Below are 20475 nucleotides of genomic sequence, written 5' to 3' on the forward strand. Positions count from 1 at the left end.
CTGCCCAGAGAGCTTTGGGTATTGAGCAGTATTGAAAATAATATAATGTGTATGAAGCAGCCCCTCTTTAAGCATTTTATGTAGAATGTTATAAAGTTGTAACTTGCTTACTAAATATAAAAAACAGTTTCATTTTATTCATTTATTTTAAATGAGTCACACTAAAGAAGGAATATTGCAATGGCTTCCTTCTTTGCTTAATCAGGTTGCCACTTATCCATTACTGAAGAAAGAGCAAATATATCACCTGCACCCCAAAATCAGTGCTGTTGCTGCATGTTTTGGGGAACACAGATATGATTCTCATCATTGTTTGTTTGGTTAATAGTCTTTACACAGAAGAATATTTGCCATCAGCTGTTTCATGTTTGAAATAGCAGGCTGGGGAGGAGGCAGGGAAGGAAGCTGGCTTTTTCTCCCATTTTCCAAAATGGAAGAGCCAACATCTCCTCCTTTCTGGCCCGGGCAGCTGCAAAGCCTTCCTGTAACCACCACTTGACCTGCAGCATAGAGCACAAATGTCTGCAGATCCTTCTTCTCCTTGGAACTCTGAACATGCAGACAACTTGACTTCTCCGTCATGTCAGGACTGATTTTTTTTTACCCTCATTGCCACCCCCACCTGCTTTTTACAACTTCTTGCCTGATGAGAAAATCTGGGGGTCTCAAAAGCTTGCATGTTTTTTGTGGTCTTTGCTTGGCCTAATAAAGTTATCACAGAAATATGGAAATAGGAAACAGTCATTCTGAAGCCATAACCAGAAGCACATGGCACATGGGCAAGGGGGAATGGGGAGACTAATGAGGCTCTTTGTGGGAAAACTCCCCTAGGCCATGGCCTGGATTGTGCAGATGTTGACATACAGGAATTTCATTTATGGATGGATCTTAATTGTGCCAACTCAGTCGCCGGGAAATCCTAGTTATGAGAAAGGCCTGTATTTCTTTCAAGTTAGTATAACCATATAATATTTGGCAGGTGTTCTTGCCTTTCAAATGAGACCAGAGGAGGTGGAGGAGGAGGAGGAGGAACTTACAGATGCCCATCCCAGTTGCACAGAAGTATCCTCCCTCCTGGTGGGTGGATAAGAACATAAGAGAAGCCCTGCTGGATCAGCCCAAAGGCCCATTTAGTCCAGCAGTCCCTACACATGGTGGCAAACCTGCTGCCTTCAGGATCACTGCAAGACCCCTCCTGCCCAAGCTCCTCAGCAACTGGTATGTGCAGTCCTAGAGGGGGCAGCACAGAGCCAGCAAGGCTAGGAAGCCACTAGACATCTGGACATAACCAGCACTGGCTGGCCTCAGGCAACAGGACAATCCACATTCAAGGGCTGAGTATGTATGGAAGTGTGGTTGTTGCTGAAATGTCAGCCTTTGAGTTGCCTGAACCCAGCTCCGCCAACAGCCCATCACTTATTAATCGGGAGCAGCTCACAAAGATCTCAAGAGTGAACTATTCTCCATGTTTTGCTACCTCAGCTGAGTTCAGACAACATGATCGTAACAAGCACCCCATTCAGCTCTTACTCAACCCGAGTGTGGTTTCTCATGTCTGAACCCTATTATTAGCTTGTATTCTACAGAGACTGTAGAGACTAATAAGTCTAAAGCACAATCCACAATGTGCAGGCCTTTTGACTCTCTGAAGCCCGTTTTAAAATAAACCAACAAAGAAAAATATCACAGCCAAACAAGTCGCTTCTGAATATTTTGGGGAATGCTTGGTTGTTGTTTTAATTTTGCATTTAAGAGAAAATGTCAAAGAAACCAGCATTTTAATCAAAGGCCGTATGGAAGCAGCAGAATTTATATGCCTGTGCATCTGGAATCTAAACAACTTGGCTTGGCATCCTTCCTTGAAAGCAATTCACGGCAGTATGTGTGGGAGGTTTATGCATCCCAATTTCTTCAATCATTTAATGTTTATTATTAACTGAACTGACATGGCACAGGAAGAATTTATTCTCCATGATGGAACCTGTTACATTCCAGTTGCAGTATGTTTCCTCCTCTCCATGAGGCATTTATTCCCTTATTCAGTTTGTGGGGCCTTTTCACAATGCCAGCATCATCCAAAGCCTTGCCTGTGCTTTCCAGCCTTTTTGGCATTTTTTAAAAGTGTGAGAAAATCTGGCATTAAATTTTAAACCACAATATACCAGAACAAAATTCTCATCACAAACCCATTCTAGAGCAGCTATACCACATCTCCATCTTGTGGTTGGTTAACAGACTATCTAGAAAGGCAGAAAAACACAAACCCTTGGAAAAAGACCCTGTGTAAGGGGTGCATGTTACCTTCTGCAATGCAAGCAGGTGAAACCTCAGTAAAACAATGGATTCTGCTGTTCATGTAAGAAGCTCCTAAGCAAAGTCGGGAAGTTGTTACAGAAAGGATCCTTTCTGCATGCACTGACTGGATTTGCAGGACATAACATCCACCAACACTAACAGCTGAGGGTCATCCTCTTTTCTGAACTCAGCATAGGTCACCCATGGCAAGCTGATTTGACCCACTGGTCCACAAGGCAGACCTTCTTCTATGGTGGGTTATCCTGTAATCCATGCCCACCATGGATCAAGATGGCAAGAAATCCCTTAGTAGGTCAGCTTTTCCAACCTCTCAAAAGAAACCCAGAGTTGTGAGGAGATGGGTTTACAAGTCCTGGCTGGAAAATTTCCACAGTGGGAACCTGCTTCCCACTGGTAGGGAGCTCGGCAGTGAGTTCCCCTCTGGGCATTTCCCCCTGCCCAGCCTCAAACCTCACCCATTTGTGCTCCAACAAGGCAACGTTTTAGTGCAAATAGTATTCAGAATTGCTTTCAGAATCATTTTGTGCAATTTTAAAAATTACTGGGCAGCCACAGAGAGCTCCTCCAAAGTGTGGCCAAGGCACTTTGGAGGGGCAGATCATGGCTGCCCAAGCAGGAATCATGAAGGAGAGGTCTTCATCTTCCTACCTTACCTGTATTTAAAGGGACAAAAGAGCCACAACAATCCTGAACTGGTTCATAATCTTGCTGGGGAGGGAGAAGGACACCTTGCTCCTGGATTTCCTGGAAGAATGAAAGAGGGGGAAGGAGGAGGGAAGTTGTGCAATCCTTTGAATTCTCCACCTGACTTGTGATGAAAACTGGCTGTTTCCACTAAAAATATGGAAAAGATGTTTGGTAACTAAAAGATGTATTTAGTTGGGCTCACTTCCAGGAAAATACGCAGACCTAAATTGCTGGTCCTGGGTTTTGATCCATGGTGGGATCAACAGTCTGGGTTTGGATGACATGACTGTCCACCATGGCAAATCAGCATAGTTGTCTTGGCATACAAACTCACCCTCTGAATGGGTTCAGACAACGTGATAAACCACTCAAGGACTGTGGATGAGTTCAGTATGGGTTGCCACTGAACCTTGCTGAAACGGGTTATCATGCCAAACCATAGTGAGCAGCCCCTTGTTCACAATTCAACAAAGCACAGGTCCTCTTCATGGGCTATTTGCAGTTAAGAAGACATGACTTGTTAACTGGCTTCATACAACATCATAACAACCCACACTTTGACAATTACATTCAGCCCTTGAGTATGAGGTATCATGTTGTCAGAATTCAGCCACTGTCCAAAGACACGCTTTTCCATGATTTGTACATGTTCAATTATACCTAAAGCAAATAGAGGCATACTTTCTCCAGGCATTGATTTGTAATGTCAGGATTGTATTACTGGAGAAGTGGAAGAGTTTTTAGAAATATACAAACGAGAGTATGCTCAACTAAACAGCAAAACACTGAGTTTCTCTTCAAGAATTTCAGCAGGCCCTAATTCTAACGTTTTCCAGAAGATCAAGATTAGGGCTATAGAAAGAGTAGATCCAGGCCCCAAATCTAAGGCCTAATCCAGCTGGCCTAATCCAGCTACCCTAGACTCCCAACTTTCAAATAAAAAAGAGCGAATTCTTATAGAACCCAAGATATGATATACAGGCAGGCTCTAACAATTTCATGAAGAATGTCTTTGAGACAGTGAATGGAAGCTTTCACCTCCATTACAACTAACTACAGTTAGATACCATAAAGGAAAGACAAACTGGCTAATTTTTACTATGGTTTATGGAAACAAACCAGCCTCAAACCAGGGTTTGAGTTAAGATAACCAGGAGTTTGAATTTGACCTTGCATGACAGTTTATGGAACAGAACCACAACCTTCATGTATTTCCAGAACCAACCCAACGTATGAACTGAAGTTTAACTGCAGCTGCAGTTTAATAAATATTTTACTGGAAGTCTTACTTCTGAGTAAACATGCATAGGCTTGTGCTTTGCAGGATTTTATGTGCTTGTTATGGAATATCTTTTCCATATGCTTAGCAGAAGCAGCCTGTTTTTATCACATAAGTCAGGTGGAGATTTTAAAGGATCACACAACCAACACAGAATGCTAGCATACTCCATAGCTCATTTTCACATCAGATGTTTCAGCAATTTTAAAACATTCACATGCTTCATATATCCCAAGGCACTGTTTATGAATCAACAACATGAGATCTTTTCAATTTAAGTTATTTTGACCAATAAAGTTTCTGACTCGCAGTCCGAGCAGAATGTAGATAATGTTTAACATTTGGATGTGTGTGCGGGGGTGTGGGTTAACACAAGGAAAGAAGCTGCTAATAAATTTAGTTTTCAAAAGCATCTTGTTTTCATTTGTAAGGAAATGCTGATACCTGCGGGGAGCAAAGAAATGCCAATAAAATGGGCAATATAAAAACATAACTACACTTCAAAGCTATATTTTTTGAGCTGCATCCAATTTTAGTCCTACTTAGAGTAAACCTATTTAAATTAAACAGTCTCAAATTAGATTAGCATTATATAAAAGCTCTTGGATGCAATCTACATACAAAAGTATTCTGTGTATGTTGGAAGCTATGGAATTAATACAGATTTCCAAGTTTGGTCTTGTGGTAAATTTGTTTGTTTAGATTATGGTTATGCTGTCCTTCATCAAATGCACTGCTGTAAGCCACTGGGGAATTAAAGGTGCAACCCTGTACAACTGTTCTCATAAGTCAGTCTCAGTGGACTGGGATTTATGGGATTTAATTCTGAGCAGACATGCATAATGTTGTTCCATTCATTTAAAATACAATATAAAATACTGTAAATCTAAAATGCATAGGAATTCACTAATCTTTAGAGTAATGGTCCATTTTATGGGCATACACTTTATTTTTACAGCACAATCCTATATAAGTGTGCTTAAGTATAAGCCCCTTTGAGTTCAGGGAACCCCTTTTCATACAGGACTAAGTATAGGATTTCAGACTTAATACTGGAATAGCAATCTGCAAGAAACAGCCCACATTCTCAAATATTTGTGTGAACTACAGCTGCTTAGAACAGGAAAACACTAGCAGAATATATTTTGTCCCTGACTTAGTGGAGCACTTACTATCGTAAGTAGATGTATTAGGTTGGTGTAGTGATACTTTGGATCAAGTAGTCTAATAAAATCTGTATTTAAGTGAAACACACTCATGATCAGGTTAAAAAGTCATATAGACCTTTTATATCCATGAATCCTTCTCTTGAACCAAAAGAGTTTTGAGGGTTTATACTTCTGTTCTTACATCATAAGTGAGAGCTGCATAACATCGTCATATATATCACTGGACTGCATCAAATGTACTAAAAATGGGATAAGAAGTGATGCTGTTTCAGGAGAGGCTGCATGTGCAAGCACAGGAAGAACAGCTAGTCCAAATAGTGCAAGCAACCACTGATATAAGGAAGAAATAGTGAGTTGTGTAAATGGTTGTCTAATGGCTCACGCAAGTGCCTAAATGAAAGCATTGAATTGTAAATTTATGCAAGGATAAAATGGGCATCTACAAGTGGTGGAAGCTTGTGCTAATGGGATGACACCACTAGATACAACCTAATGAATATGCATCCATTTTGTCACCATTTGGACTGAGTTTTAGATGCACAGTCATCATCTTATGAACGCTTATGAACCATTACATATCCAACTGACACCAGAGGTAAGGCAGTCCTACCACAGACATCTCACTCAGAAGTGAATGACATCTTGTCACTACCATTGAAATGTGGTAGGATTGCAGCAGTTTCTCATGGAGTTGCATTTCAGTGTCATAAATACATAAATACATGTGTCATAAATACATGTGTTAGACCATTCCTATCTGATCAGAAATTTGCTAAGAGAAAACTGTGTGAATGAGATGCAAAAGCTTCATTCAGTTGGCTCCACCTACTGTATGTCACAGAATCATAGAATCAGAGAATCGTAGAGTGGGAAGGGGCCATGAAGGCCATCGAGTCCAACCCCCTGCTGTTGCAGGGCACCAATCACATCATCCCACTCAGATGGCTGTCCAGTTCCTTTTTGAATGTCTCTAGTGTTACCTGCATTCACACATATGCTGCAAACTCATGGAAGAAGTACCATGAGAAAGTGGTTGCTACATGGGTCAGTGTCATATAAATGGGGCCTAAACCTTTGCAGTGAGGTATCATTCTGGGAAGCACTTATTATTTATAAGTAAATTGCTGAAATAAGCCATGTTAACCCTTTATATTAATACAATTTCAGGCACATTGAACCCATGCCATGCCAGTAGTTAAAGTGTTTCTGTTCTTAAGCTGCACATAAGCTGCACACCGAGAAAAGAAGAAGAGCTCTGGCACATCAGAACACTGGTCTGATTCTAAGACCAGCATCCAGTTTCCCACAGTAACCAACCAGAGGTACGGAGACAATAGATAATGCCCTACTCCTCCTTTCCATACAGCTGCTGTTCACAGAGATATTTGCCTCTGAATCCGGCAGTGATAATGAGATACCATGCTAAAAACTGCCATTCAAGGATATATCTTCTATAACTGGTTTAATGGCATTGCCATCCCTTCCCTGCATTCTATGCCAGAATATGACAGGCCTGAGCCACACAGTTTATCAATGTCATTAGGTTCCAGTCCATTTTCTGAGCCTAACTGTAAGTGTTGGTCTTGACCTTTAAAGTGCTGAACAGCTTGGGACCCGAGAATCTAACAGGACCCTTTGGCTGATCTACCAGTGTTCTCCTTCTGCTTTTTAAAAAAATTAATAAACACAAGTGTCAATGTTTTTATTTGCTCATTTCTGGCCACTAAAATTCTCTCAAACAACAGATGCTCTTTAGCACTCCCAAAATTTGGGCATCCTGCAAGAGGAGTTCCAGAGTGTTGTACTTCCTGAATGGATAGAACATTTCTTTGTTTATTCAAAGCATTTTAGTCCACTCTTAATCAAAAGAGGAGTGGTTTACAGAAATCAACAAACATTTCCTGCCCTCAGACTCACATTTTAGAAGGACAGGCAGCACAAGGAAAGAGAATGGGTGGAGAAGAAGCATGATGTGATTCTCAGTTGCTCTGCTGGAAATTATCAGTTATGGATGGTGTGGAGAATGTGGAAAGGGCGAGTGTTTCATTCCTCTCTCATGATACTAGAGCCTGGGGTTATCTCATGAAGGTGATTGGTGGAAGATCCAGAGCAAATAAATGCAGTACTTCTTCAGAGAATGGAATTCACTTCCACAATACATAGTGATGGTCACCAATTCAGATGGCTTTAAAAGTGGACTGGACAAATTCTGGAATAAGTCTGTCAAAAGGTACAAGGCCGGATGGTGATACGATGCCTCCAGATTACAGGTATGTATACAAGTTGCTGTATGTATACCAGTGTTGGCTGAGGCTCCCGTGCATTCTGGGGACAGCAGGAGTCACAAACAAGCAGGTGCTAGAGCATATTAAACCAGATGCATCCCTGGTCAGCAAGATAGCAAAGCTGAGTCTCATGTATTTTGGCCATGTTATGTGATTAGGCTCATTAGAAAAGGATATAATGCTTGGAATGCTCCGCAGCAGGAGAAACCCAGGACACCAAAGAGCAAGGTGGTTAGACTCCATCACAGAGGATGAGGGCCAGAGCATAGTTCAACTGAGAGGTGTCACGGGATTGGGAAGGGTGGTGAGATTTTGCCCATAGGATTGCTTAGTCAGACACAACTGAACAGCTGAACAACACAAAAAAGCGGTTGCTAGTGCAGATGGGTGGGAGATGCTGCTGCACTTGTATCTTGCCTGGGGAACCCCATGGACAGCTGGACAGCCATTGTATGAACAGAATGCTGAACCAGAGGGTCCCGTGCTCTGCTCCGGCACAACTCTTTTTATGCTCTTGAGCACTGCAACCATTGTCCTTCTAGCTGGATTAGTCCTCTTCTCTTTCTTCTTTCCTGTGCTTTATGTTCTCCTTTTGAGTTCAAACTTATCTGTTTCTTTTCTCTGTTCATCACGACAAAATGCTTCATCGGAAGCCCTTCTGGTGCACTTAAGGGAGAGGAGCTGTAGGTATACAACTAAGGCCACTGCATGACCCAGTAGGCCAGATGGTTGTGCCCACCCTGAGCATGAACAGAACCAGAACAAGAAGTCTGTTTTCTTCCCACTGAAATCTGAAATCTTCCTGTTATACTTCCTAAACTGACATGCCTTACTGCAAAGCCTGCAAATCTTAAACCAAAGATTGTACTGACTCTACTATAATTTTCTAGTTCAGCATTTGTTGCCTATTTGGCATGGATAATCGTACCTCAACACAAGGTACTGAAATACTCAAAGGGTAGTCATGGCAATGGCATTAATAATGAAAATGCACAGTACTTAAAGTAATAATTAATAAAGCCTTAGAGTTTTCCTATTATATTCCAGCCCAGCGGCAATGGGACTTTTCACTGCTTCACACAGTAAAAAGGAACACAAACATTAATACCGAGAAATGCATATTGGAACTCAAAGAACTACCCAAACAATTATCATAAATGTGTATTTACATAAATACAGAAAGAGGCTCAGAATATCTCATGTCGCTTGAAAATGCAATGCTGTGCAGTCCTGTGCAGGCATATCTAAGCATCAGTGGGTCTTCTGAGCAGACACTGACCTTACATCAGAATGTCCTGATAGCTTTCCTTCAGTATCAATGCCCCATTCTTGGAATGGAATGGAATGGAATGGAATGGAATGGAATGGAATGGAATGGAATGAAATGGAATGGCTGAAAAAATTGTCCATTCCCCTTTATTATCTTGCTGTCTCAAACTACAGCCAATCAAGTGGGAAGTTTTTTATTCATATCTGCAAATTACATTTCTGATTCTTGGGGGGAGGGGGAATTCTTCACATCTCAATCTAGAGAGAACCCATGCACACAAATATTTCCAGAAAGGTGAAGGAAAGTCCAGCTGAAGGTGTGGCTGCTTTCTCCTCCTCCTCCTCCTCCTCCTCTCTGGGCTTTGCTTGGGTTTGCTGAAACCTTTCGTCTTCAAGATGAGGGAGCAAAAGAGAAGACTTGGGGGCAAGACAGGACTTGGAATGGTCAGATGAGTTATTGCTGGGCCCAGATGATTCACAGTTTCAACAGCATGTTGAGCTGGCGCTTCATCTGTCTTAGGGCAACTTCACCCAGCCTTCTCAGGTGAGGCTGGGAATCGTACCCTGACACATCTGGAGGCACCTGGATGGGAAGGCTGCCTTCATCAGTTGGATCCCAAGAAACTGATGGAGGAAGTAGAAATCAGATGAATGATAAGGACATTGGAAGCTTAACTTCACATGCTGATCTGAACTAGCCTGTGGAGCCCCGGTTGCACCACACACGAGCTTTTGCATGAACTGAGCCACCATGAAGCTGCATGAACATCAGGCATTGTTCGTCTATGCTCTGAGCATGTCGAGCTCTCTCTGTGTACCAAATGTTACCAAGTTCCCATTCAGTTCAAGTTCAAGAAGTAATGTCTAACCCTCAAACCATCAAGGAATTATAAAATGTTGAATTCAACTCAAATTAATGAATTTCCAACAAATGCATCGTATAATACATTCTGCTTCCTTAGGCCTGGCTGTGCTATTTCTATCTCCAGTGGCTGAACCGCAGTCTATGCAGCAGACACAAAGCGAGCCAAGCAGTCTTGTCCGTCTGCTCAGGGAGATGATCCCTGAAAGGAGGTTTGGGGAGGGGGATCATGAATCAATGAAAAGGCAAAGGTTGGATAATACTCTTCGTGAACAAAGCCTCAACTTCACTGGCTTTGCCTGCAATGAAGAGCCTGGGAACCCACAAGGCAACAAAGTGTGAAACTGGTCAGTGCTTGGTGAGGAGATAGCCTGCAGCCACCCCAAATTCTGTGGCAGGGTAAAGGCGGGATGTTAAAGAAATGATAAGAATGGCATATAAATAGCAAATAAGCAATATGTTTTTTACAAGCATGGCATTGCACTGAAATAAATGTTTCCCCACAGGCAAGTGAAAAGGGCAGGCATGGTCAGGAACCTGCCAAGACCCACATCCTAGCAGGGTCCATTCACAGGAGACTCTGGGCTTGCTGCTTGTCTTCACCACGGCAGTGCTTTGCCCATCTGCCTTTTGCACCAGCCCAAACAACAGTGGGCATCAGAAGGAGCATGGGAGCCACTGCCTGCTTGCTCACTGCCTGTCCAGAAAGCAAATGGTAGCAGCGATGAGAAAAAGGAATGGAGAGAAGCGAGAACAAGGCAGTCCAAAGGCCCGCAGAAAGCTGGAGCTGGCACAGACCACAGGCCTCATTCTAGTAAATCAATTATGTGAATAACCAGATCAGGCTAAGGAACACACCAGACAGGCAGGCAGGCAGGCAGGCAGGCAGGCAGGCAGACAGGCAGACAGACAGACGACACACACACACACACACACACACAGAGAGAGAGAGAGAGAGAGAGAGAGAGAGAGAGAGAGAGAGAGAGAGAGCGAGCAAGAAGACATTCTAAAGCAACACAGAAACCTTTTCTACAACCCTTCAAATACTCCAGTTTCCTTGCTTCAAGCTGCTTTTCTAGAAAAACTGGTAGCCATACTAAAATGCGGGTATGTTTTCTAAGGAGCATAAGTCATATTCTCAGGATGCCTGCATTTGTGTGACATCTTAACAGATTTGTGCAAAAACAGCTATGTTTTCATAGCATTATGAAAATTCCTGTCAAAACCCCAGATAACGAATCCTTTCAAGTTCAACTCCTAATAAAGGAGCAGGTAACCAGTTGACCACTGCAATGGACAGTCTTGACCCAGGTGGATTAAGGATGTGACTCTGATTCATACAACTGTAGCACAGTTAAGATGGGTAATAACTGATTTAAATATTGGCACTGAGGGACAGTGTCTTGGACTGGGACCACATAGCTCAGTAGAGAGCTTTGGGCCAGTCACTGACTCTCACAGAGTGGTTGTGGGAATACATGGAGAGCAGGAGGAAGGTTATGCAGTCCACTCTGGCTTCCCTGAAAGAAGCAAAGGAGCATATAAATATAAGAAATACAGATAAATAAATAAAGGGGGCAGAGAGATGTCACAACTTGGTTGAGCCTGGCAGAACCTTGTAGATTATGGGTTGCAAAATCTGGATTATATAGGGTTTTTGTTTCAAATTTCCTGACTAAACCGAGCAAAAACTGGGTAGACTCAGTTGCCTTGAACATACATCCATGTAGGTTGATCTAAGGTAGCCAAATGCCCCAGTCTAAGTCCATCTCTTTCTCTCTTTGCTTCAGTGGAAAAAGCAACTGAACGCATTTGGAAATGTAAGAGGTGCCTCATTGCCTAAAGCACACTACAGTACTGGCAAGCGTGTGTTTTTGTGTGTGTTTACATGTGAGGTGTTGTAAATCAAAATGCATAAGAAGAGTTGAGGAATTTTCTTAACGAGACTTTATTTTCATGCAACCCCCTTTCTTTCTTTCCATTTTGATTTCACAAGCAGGGTCCTGGCAGACATCCCATTGCAATATATGCTACAGAGACTTTCTGAGGGGAATTCCTTATGAAACAGCCAGATTGCCTCTTCATTGCTTCCAGACCCCTTCTGCCCCTAGGCTTAAACCACAGTCTAGCCTTCAACCTGTTGGCTAGCCTTACAGGAAACTACATGGAAAGAATTTGTCCTGCTGCCATTCAATGAGATAAACTATAGATAACATACATGTGTGCACATACACCCACATTTAATCACGTGTGAATGTATGGCTGGGAACCTTAACTGTTCCAGAGTCCCCAGATTCTGATGGTGTGCAAGGGGTTCAGAGGGGTGGGGAAGTACCGCTCCATCAGTTCTGCTGATGGAAATGCTTCCTTCAGTATAATGGCACAACTGGTGTGGAACTCTCTTAATTTCGAATTGAATCTGGGCTCAGGAGTATTAGAAAGAGTGGACTACAATACGCAGCATTAGGAAAGTGTGTAGAAGCAAAAGAACATTTGTTATCAGGATGCAAAATACCACTGCACCTGCTCCTAACATCCAGGTAGCAGTTCCCTTATCCCAAAACACTGATATGTTTTTGCCAGAATCCAGGATATCAAACTAGATGGCCAGAGAATAGCCACAAAAGGAATCCTTCAGTTAGTAGGGAAGTATGTTTTTATAAGGCAAGGATTTGGCTGAAGCATGCTTCTTTCTTTTTTTAAAATTGGGGTACTATTTTATTGCTGTGCTTTTGAAATGTGTTTTAATGGATCCATTTTTATATTATGTTTTAACTAAGATTTTGTTCTTAATCTGCATTTTATTATTGTTAACTGTCTCAGTGATCATTTTTGATGGATACAAATTAAAGACATGACTAAATATCCCCTCCCACAAAAAAGAGAATCAGCTTAATTGATCCCTAAAAGTTCTTATTCTTCAATAAACAAGAAATAGAGTTGATTTCTATAAATACCAAGATAATCTATACAACAGTTACAGACAATTTGAGCAGAAAATCTTCCAAGACCTTTCTCCATTTGCTTTAAGATGGGCAAGAAAAGTCCTACAAGAAAGTCCTACAATGACTCATTTCAATGAGCAGAGCATCTAATCTTTTTTGTCTAATGTATAAATAGATGACATTTTGTAGCATCTTGTTTGACCAGAACATTTTTTAAACTTGTACACACATACACTCACAAACTGGAAGATTGATCAAGAACCCCTGAAAGTGTTTTCAGTTCTGTTAATGAATACCGAATCACACATAAATTAGCAATAATAAACCAGCAGACACTCTGTAATGAGCAAATAATGAGATTGCATCGCAAATTATCTGCTATTGCTCATTGCAGCTTCTCTAATTAGCATTACATTTTTTAAAAAAAATCCAAATCTTGTGCATGCAAGACAAAGGCAAGGTGGCATCTCCAGTTCTCAACAAAGATTGGCGAGATGGAATGGCAAATTCACCAGCTGCAAATGTGCAGTCATGAAAATCAGTAGCCACACAGCGGTGCTCTTGTACATTGCAATCTCAACGGGGAGAAAAACATGCACTGGCACCAGGCTTTCTGGCAGATGAGATCATTTTACAGATGACACTTGCAACGCCTGCCAAACTGACACGTCCAACTTTTGCTGTGCTCCTTCAGTGCGTGAGAGCGCTGTATTAACACCAGTTCTGACAGGGTGAGCTGCTTATTTACCACAGTTTTGGCACAGCACAGCATGGAGAGGTACTTATGCTGGTGCCCTACATTCAATTTCATTTGGTAATGGTTCAGTTGAGCTGTGTTTGCAAAAGAGAGCGATCTTTCTAGCCTGATCTCTGTAAGGAAATGTGCTTCGCCTTGCTATGACTGTCCTCAGATCCACCACACCATTATAATCTATGAATCTGACATTTTTCTGAATATGAAAAAATATTCGTTTCCTGCTATGCCACTACAAAATTATCACCGCTAGTAGCTAAATGGCTGGTCTGGGCTATGCACCAGTTATTCATTCTGGACATGCTTACCAGTAAGGTAACACTAGCTCTGGTTGATAATGGTATACATAGGAAGGAAAGGGGTTGAGTCTCAGCCTCGTTGCGTAAGAAACCATTTCAGTCCTTTGCTTCCAAATAGTAATTATCCTGCTTCCCAACTTCATTTAGAATCAATTCCCAGACCATTTTGCATAAGGATAGACTCAGGAGAGAGAAATATTTTACTTTACATCTAAAAGGAGGAGGAGGAGGAGGAGGAGGAGGAGGGAGGGAGGGAGGAAGGAAAGGTCAGTGACTAAAGAAAGCTTGTAAAAAACCTAAAAATCACAGTATGCCAGTGCACACAACCCTATTTTTAAACCTGAATTACTTGGTTTATAGTTCAAATACTCAGAATGTGTGAGTGTATGCATGTGAATGTCTTGCAAACAAAATGGGCTTTTGGTTCAAAATCAAACCCCAAAGTTTAAAAGGTATCCATACCATTTTGTTTTGCATGGTGAAAGGAAAATTCATGTCCAGTTACAAGTAAACTTCACTGAGTTCCAAGAGACTTCCAGGCAAACATGCTAAAACATCAGAGGGAAAAATAGGACAAATAGTTGTTGTCATGTTCTTCTTCTGCTTATCACTGAAAGAGCTTTTAATAACAACAACAAAAGAGAAGCCAAAATATCTTGTTCGGCTTTGAGGCCGTCATTGTTCAACACCGCTGGAAAGTCTCAAGAGAGAAGGCCTTGGTTAAGACTGCTGCTTGGCTTCTCATGGTACTCAAAGAGTCTGCAAGGACGCGATAGGCTAAAAACATGCCCACTTTCCCCCTCAGCCACTTCTTCACGGTAAGGATGAGCATTAATGCTCTTCACCACAGAAAACCATTAGTTCTTTTGCTGGAAGCAAAGAGGTTTCAATAGAACAGGCAGGGGTTTGGCACAGTACTAACTGGGCTATTGTCATCCTTTCTATACAGCCAGGAGAGGTTACCTGGGGACTGCAAGTAGACTGGTCCATAGAATCCCAATTTTTCAACTATTACATTAGCTGTATGTTAACTTTGTAGATGACTGGACAGCAGGTAACAACAACAACATCCACATCCAACTTCACATGCTAGTGTTGACCTTTAAAGCCCCAAAGTATCGGAGCTATTTGGAAAACATGCACTATGCAAATCCCTTGCTTTCTCCAAACACGGGGGGAACTCTCGAGCAGAACCTTTTCAGCAGTGGCACCAACATTTGTGGAAGCCTGTTCCTAGAGACGTGTCCCTGGTTCCTTCCCTATCCTGCTTCGGCCGTTTAGCAAAAGTGGCACTTTTCTAGCTGAACTGTTCTTTGAATATATTTCCTGCTGTTGACAAATTGTTAATTTCCAGGATTGCTGCTGCTTTATCTTGTACTTGCTTTATTATTAATGCTTTAACTTTGTACTGGAGGTTTAATGCAATTTCGTTAGCCCCCTGGGAAAGCAGCATAGGGATGTTTAATAAATAAAAAACATGCATACCATGGGCAACGATCACTTTTCCATATTACTCCCATGCCTCTGGGGAACCGTTGCCTCTGCCCAGCCACAGTGTATTCTTACAGTGGTGATCTGGAAACTGCCTGACAACAAAATGATATCCAGGAGCAATTAATTTTCTAGAGTGTTGGATGTTGGCAGTGCAGCGTGAAATGAGCACCTCGATATCTTTAAATCATTAGTCTTTCATTGGACAGATGTGATAGGAGCCACATGTTGGCTACAGGTGTGCATCAGTTTTCTCATATTTCGCCTAGTCATACAGGCTGCCGGTGCATGTCAAGCTCAGCTCAAAAGTGCTGGCTCCAACCCTACAGATCAGGAGCTAATTCCCACAGAAACAGAGTACTTTTAGCAACACCAGAAAATCCTTGAGCGGCTGCGGCCTTGACCCACACTTAAAAAGGAGTTAAAACACCCTCAGACATAGCTCTGCACTGACAAAGACAACAGCGCAGACTGAGCTTCTGGGAAAGTTTGTGTATAAAATGTGTAGTTTTACATTCAGTATTGCTGAAAGACTTCATAGCAGGCCCAAAGCTCACAAATCTGCATAATATGAGCACATGCTTGTTTGGATACATTTACTTCATATGAATCCAAATCATATTCCTCAATTAATTTGCACCTTGCCCTGGGTCGATCAATTCTTCAATTGGTATTAATTTGGTCTGAAAATGGCTGGTATCTTCTGTTAAGAGCCCCCTCTCTCACACACATTCTTAAAATGGCAAAGCTTACACAAAACTGGAGGTTCAAAAATTTGATGTTGCTAATCCAAAAGCAAGCCAGGACCAAATCAGGAGGTTGCCCCCAATTAATTTGCCAGAGCCAATGAACCTATGACAGAAAAGGTGACTTCCTTCAGAAAATGGAAGGATTTCCAAATAAGGAGAACAAAGGGGTACACATGCTTGCACGAAAGTAATGTGAGTGCACAGTAAGTGATACACAAAAGGATGTTGCAAATACCAGTAAACAATATTTCATAAAATACATCAGAAGCAGGAAAGCCACTACAGAGGTGGTTGGCCCTCCAATGGGAAGAGAAAAAGTTGACATCATGGTGAAAGAGGATAAGAAGATTTCAAAAAAGTTGGAGGAATTATTTGTACCTGTCTTCAATGCAGAAAATGTAAGGCAATGGAGCTGAACCTCGTGGATTAAATCCAGCCCAGATCCAAATCTGGTACTTGACAGTTCCCCGGATGGCCTCAGCCCATTTGCTGGCCCAACCCTTTTTTCTGACCACCATTTCAGTGGTTTCCTGGATTTTGTATGAGACTTTTTCCTCATTCTAAAAGGTTGAAAAGCCTCTTCTAAGACTTTTTACTGTCAGGAAGAACTTTAAGCTGAAGGATGCTATGGAAGGAAGGTATTTTGGTTCTCTCTGCTTTGCCTTTGGGGATGAAAACCTATCACCCAGTGGTCGCAATGCTGCCCTTTGGGGAGTCCCAGAATATGCTGCTTTCCTTAGCCACACCTTTTCCCCAGCCACCAATTGGCTGGTGGTTCCATGATCTTTGTGCATTTGTACCCACTCTAAAATGTTGAAATTCTTTTTAAGCAATTTACTGACAACAGAAGCTTTGAGCTAAAATGCATGTTTCCTTCAGGCAGCTTCAAGTAACAACCTATATTTTGAGTGAACTGAAGGTTCCTAGAAATGTTGAAAGGTAGCCCATGTACAATTAATCTTAATATCCTAATATGGAGGTTACCAGTCTACTGGCTTAGAGTGGTGCACCCATAGATGATAATGATAATATCTGTATTTGGGTTTGGTCACACCAGTTTAAGATAGTGGGAGGTGACTTGTGTCACCTAGACCTCCAGTGAAAGAGCTAGCTCTATCAACATTTCCAGACAACTTGAACCTTTAGGAGACTTCGTCCTCATCCAGAATAGGTTGAATGACATCTCTGGCCCTCATTGGTCCATTATTGATCATAGGCACCGTTTTAGCATTTCTGTTCTTTCAACAGACTTTGATGAAAAGTATCAGTATACAGATAAAACCTCACTCTATATCTTTGGATGACTTTCCTCAGCAGTTTCATCAAGTTGTTGAATAGCATGAGAGACATGGTGCAGTCCTGTGGGACCACACAGCAGTAGCCTCTCAATACCTTCTTGTCAACAATCTAGGTAGGAACATAACCAAAGAAGTGCCCCACTCAATATCTGACTCAGAAAATTATTCAGAAGGAAACTATGGTGAACAGAATTGGAAGTCCATGAAAGGTTAAAGTGAATTTAAGGGGTTGAAGTCTTGCTGTCCTTCTTTCAGTATCAATCAGAACAATCAAGTGCTTTTGATGTGGAGTCCAGATTGAAATCAGATTGAAATGGATCCTCATAATCCATTTGCCTTTCATCATTTATACATTGTTTTCTTCAAACCCAGCACAGTTGTGGGTGTTAAAAAGACACAACAGATGATTTTCTTGTCATGTTTTTGTTTTGCACCTGAACCATAATGGGTGCTACTTTAGTGAAGCTAAAGTAACTCTGATTTAAACCCCATTGGAGGCTGTGGAGCAAGGCAGTTATGAGAAAATGAAGAATGCTCTATTGATTTCAGTAAGAGTTGAACATGACTGCTTGGATTTAGACCAACATCTCAGAGCTGGCTTTTACATCATTTCAAATTAATGAAGTGGCAGATATTTGAGAAAGCCACCAAAAAGCAAATAGTACAAAATTCTCCTGAAAACAGTTTTGACAACAAACAAAATGATCAGACCCTTGCCTTTCAACAGAACATGAAGTTCACAGGAATAACAACTGCTCTTCATGTGACATGTAGAAACGTGTTGAATTCAGAATATATCCTCCAATTTTCCCTTGGGCTCTAACAGATGGATGGATCTGTTTCAACGTGTCTTTGTGTTCTGTCTTTTGGAAAATATACCCAGGTGATAGTTTAGCTGTATAATCTTTCTTAACTTTTCTGAAACAAAAGCTTGATAATTATGCTGTGTTAGAAACAGTGTCAATGCCTTTGTGTTAACCATGTATCCTTTGAAGCTTTTGCTAATCTACATGCTAGTATTGCCCAACACCCTTACCCTTTTGCAGTACATACGTACAAACATTCTATGGACTTGGCTGCCTTTTTCATATGAGACAGAATGTAGATTTACTCCTACAAAAGTCCATTTCAAACTGCAGATCCTTTCCTGTAACAGAAAAGGATGCTTCCAAAATTAACTAAATTCACCTGAAATTCCAGGAATAAATCAGGGTCCTGGAGCACCCCCAAGCTGCAAATCCTGTCCTTTAGGGGGAGTGTGATCCCACCCAACTCAGACAAGATTTCATTCATCTGAATAAACATTCTCTCCACCAGCGAGGTCTGATCTGGATTATGTTTCAGTTTATTAGCCTTCATCCCATCCATTATTGAGGCCAGACCCGATTCAGAACATCCACTGCCACCCCTGTGTCCGATGAAAAAGAAAGATTGAGCTGAGTGTCAGCAGCATACTGATGACAACTCAGTCCACATCCTCTGATGATCTCTCCTGGCAGTTTCATGTAAAAGCTAAAGAGATTTAGGGGTGTTGTTCTACATATTTGCATGTTTTTGCACCAGTAAAACACCATACCAAAATAGTTTTTATGGAATCATGCATAGGATTGCATTAAGATTACTTACTGGCGTGTTTCACTGATGCAAGAGGAACAGGATGTAGGATGAAGGGCAGAGCACAACAGACCAGGGTCAGGGTGGGGAATAAAATAAAGGAGTAGAGTAAAGGACATCTTCTCATCCCTGGCCAGAATAATTCAGTACAGTCTTGCCTTGAGAGTTTTTATTCTTATTGTGGTTATACACATCTCACACCGAAGCTAAACTTGTAACTCTGAAGCATTAAGAAAGTCCCACCCAGGCACGTTGGCACAATTCCTGGACTAGAAATGGAAACCAAGAGCCATTCCTGGTTGACCACATGATTACAGGATTTGTGTTTGGCTTTGTTAGCATTTTGTGATGTCTGTGTCAAGGTACCAAGGTTAACAGCAACATAAGGTGCTGGTGTTAACCCATTTTTAGTTATAACGACTGCTTAAGGGCTCAGAGTTGTGAATGGCTTTAACAGCAAATTGTTTGAGGTATGGGTAATTAAACTAGGCACAAAATTATGTCAATTTAACTTGACTGATACCGTATCCATACCACCTGGGCATCCAGGTTTTAGATGCACTTCCTCATTACACCAAGTCTCTTCCAAACACATAGGAACTGGTTTGACAATCTATGGCTACCTCACACAACAGATGGGAAAACTATTGTGAGTTTGATAGCATGGGTTCCCCTTGTGTATTGCTAGGCATTTGATATGATGTGATAAGATAGCTGCCAATCTCAAACCAGGAGTATAATTTAACTCCCCGTTCACATCCAATCTACATATTATACAGAAGACAGTAGTAGACCAAGGTGGTAGAAATCGACCCGATGGCCTTCATGGCTCCTTCCAACTGTACTAGTCTATGAAATATGAATCTAAGTGGGGGCAATTTATTTCAATGCCCCTCCACAGAATAACTGTTAATATTATTTGCTTATTTTATCTGGGCAGGGTGACTTATTTTTATATTGTTAATTTGTTTTATATTTTTAATGTATTATATTTTAATTTATGTTGTGAGCCGCCCCGAGGCTTCAGCGAATGGGGCGGCATAGAAATGTTTTAAATAAATAAATAAAACTCCCTGTATAGTAGGGCTGTTGAACCTCTCCCATGATAGCTTCTTCCAATACTGACAGCCAAACTGTGTTTCATAGAAACTTTCGGAGGCCGCATTCCAGTGGTGTCTGGGACTCAACAAAGAAGCAACAGGGGAGGCTAGTGCCTTCTTTGTCAGTGGGCATCTTTATCCATTACCATTTCCCATTGTGCGCCTTATAAGAGTTAGTCATGGTGCTGAATGGTTTACAAATATGTTCAGGACCATGGATAGCTCCTATAAGCTCAGCATGGACACTTCGGTGGATAAAGATCTCCACCGGCAGGAGCCAATAGTCTCTCTTGACCAGCATAGGTAAGCATAAAGCTCTTACTGCTAGAAACTAAGCCATGGGAAAGTCACCTCAATA

This window comes from Varanus komodoensis, unplaced genomic scaffold (genome assembly GCF_004798865.1).
Source record: "Varanus komodoensis strain SLA01 unplaced genomic scaffold, ASM479886v1 scaffold32, whole genome shotgun sequence".
Taxonomy (NCBI): Eukaryota; Metazoa; Chordata; class Lepidosauria; order Squamata; family Varanidae; genus Varanus; species Varanus komodoensis.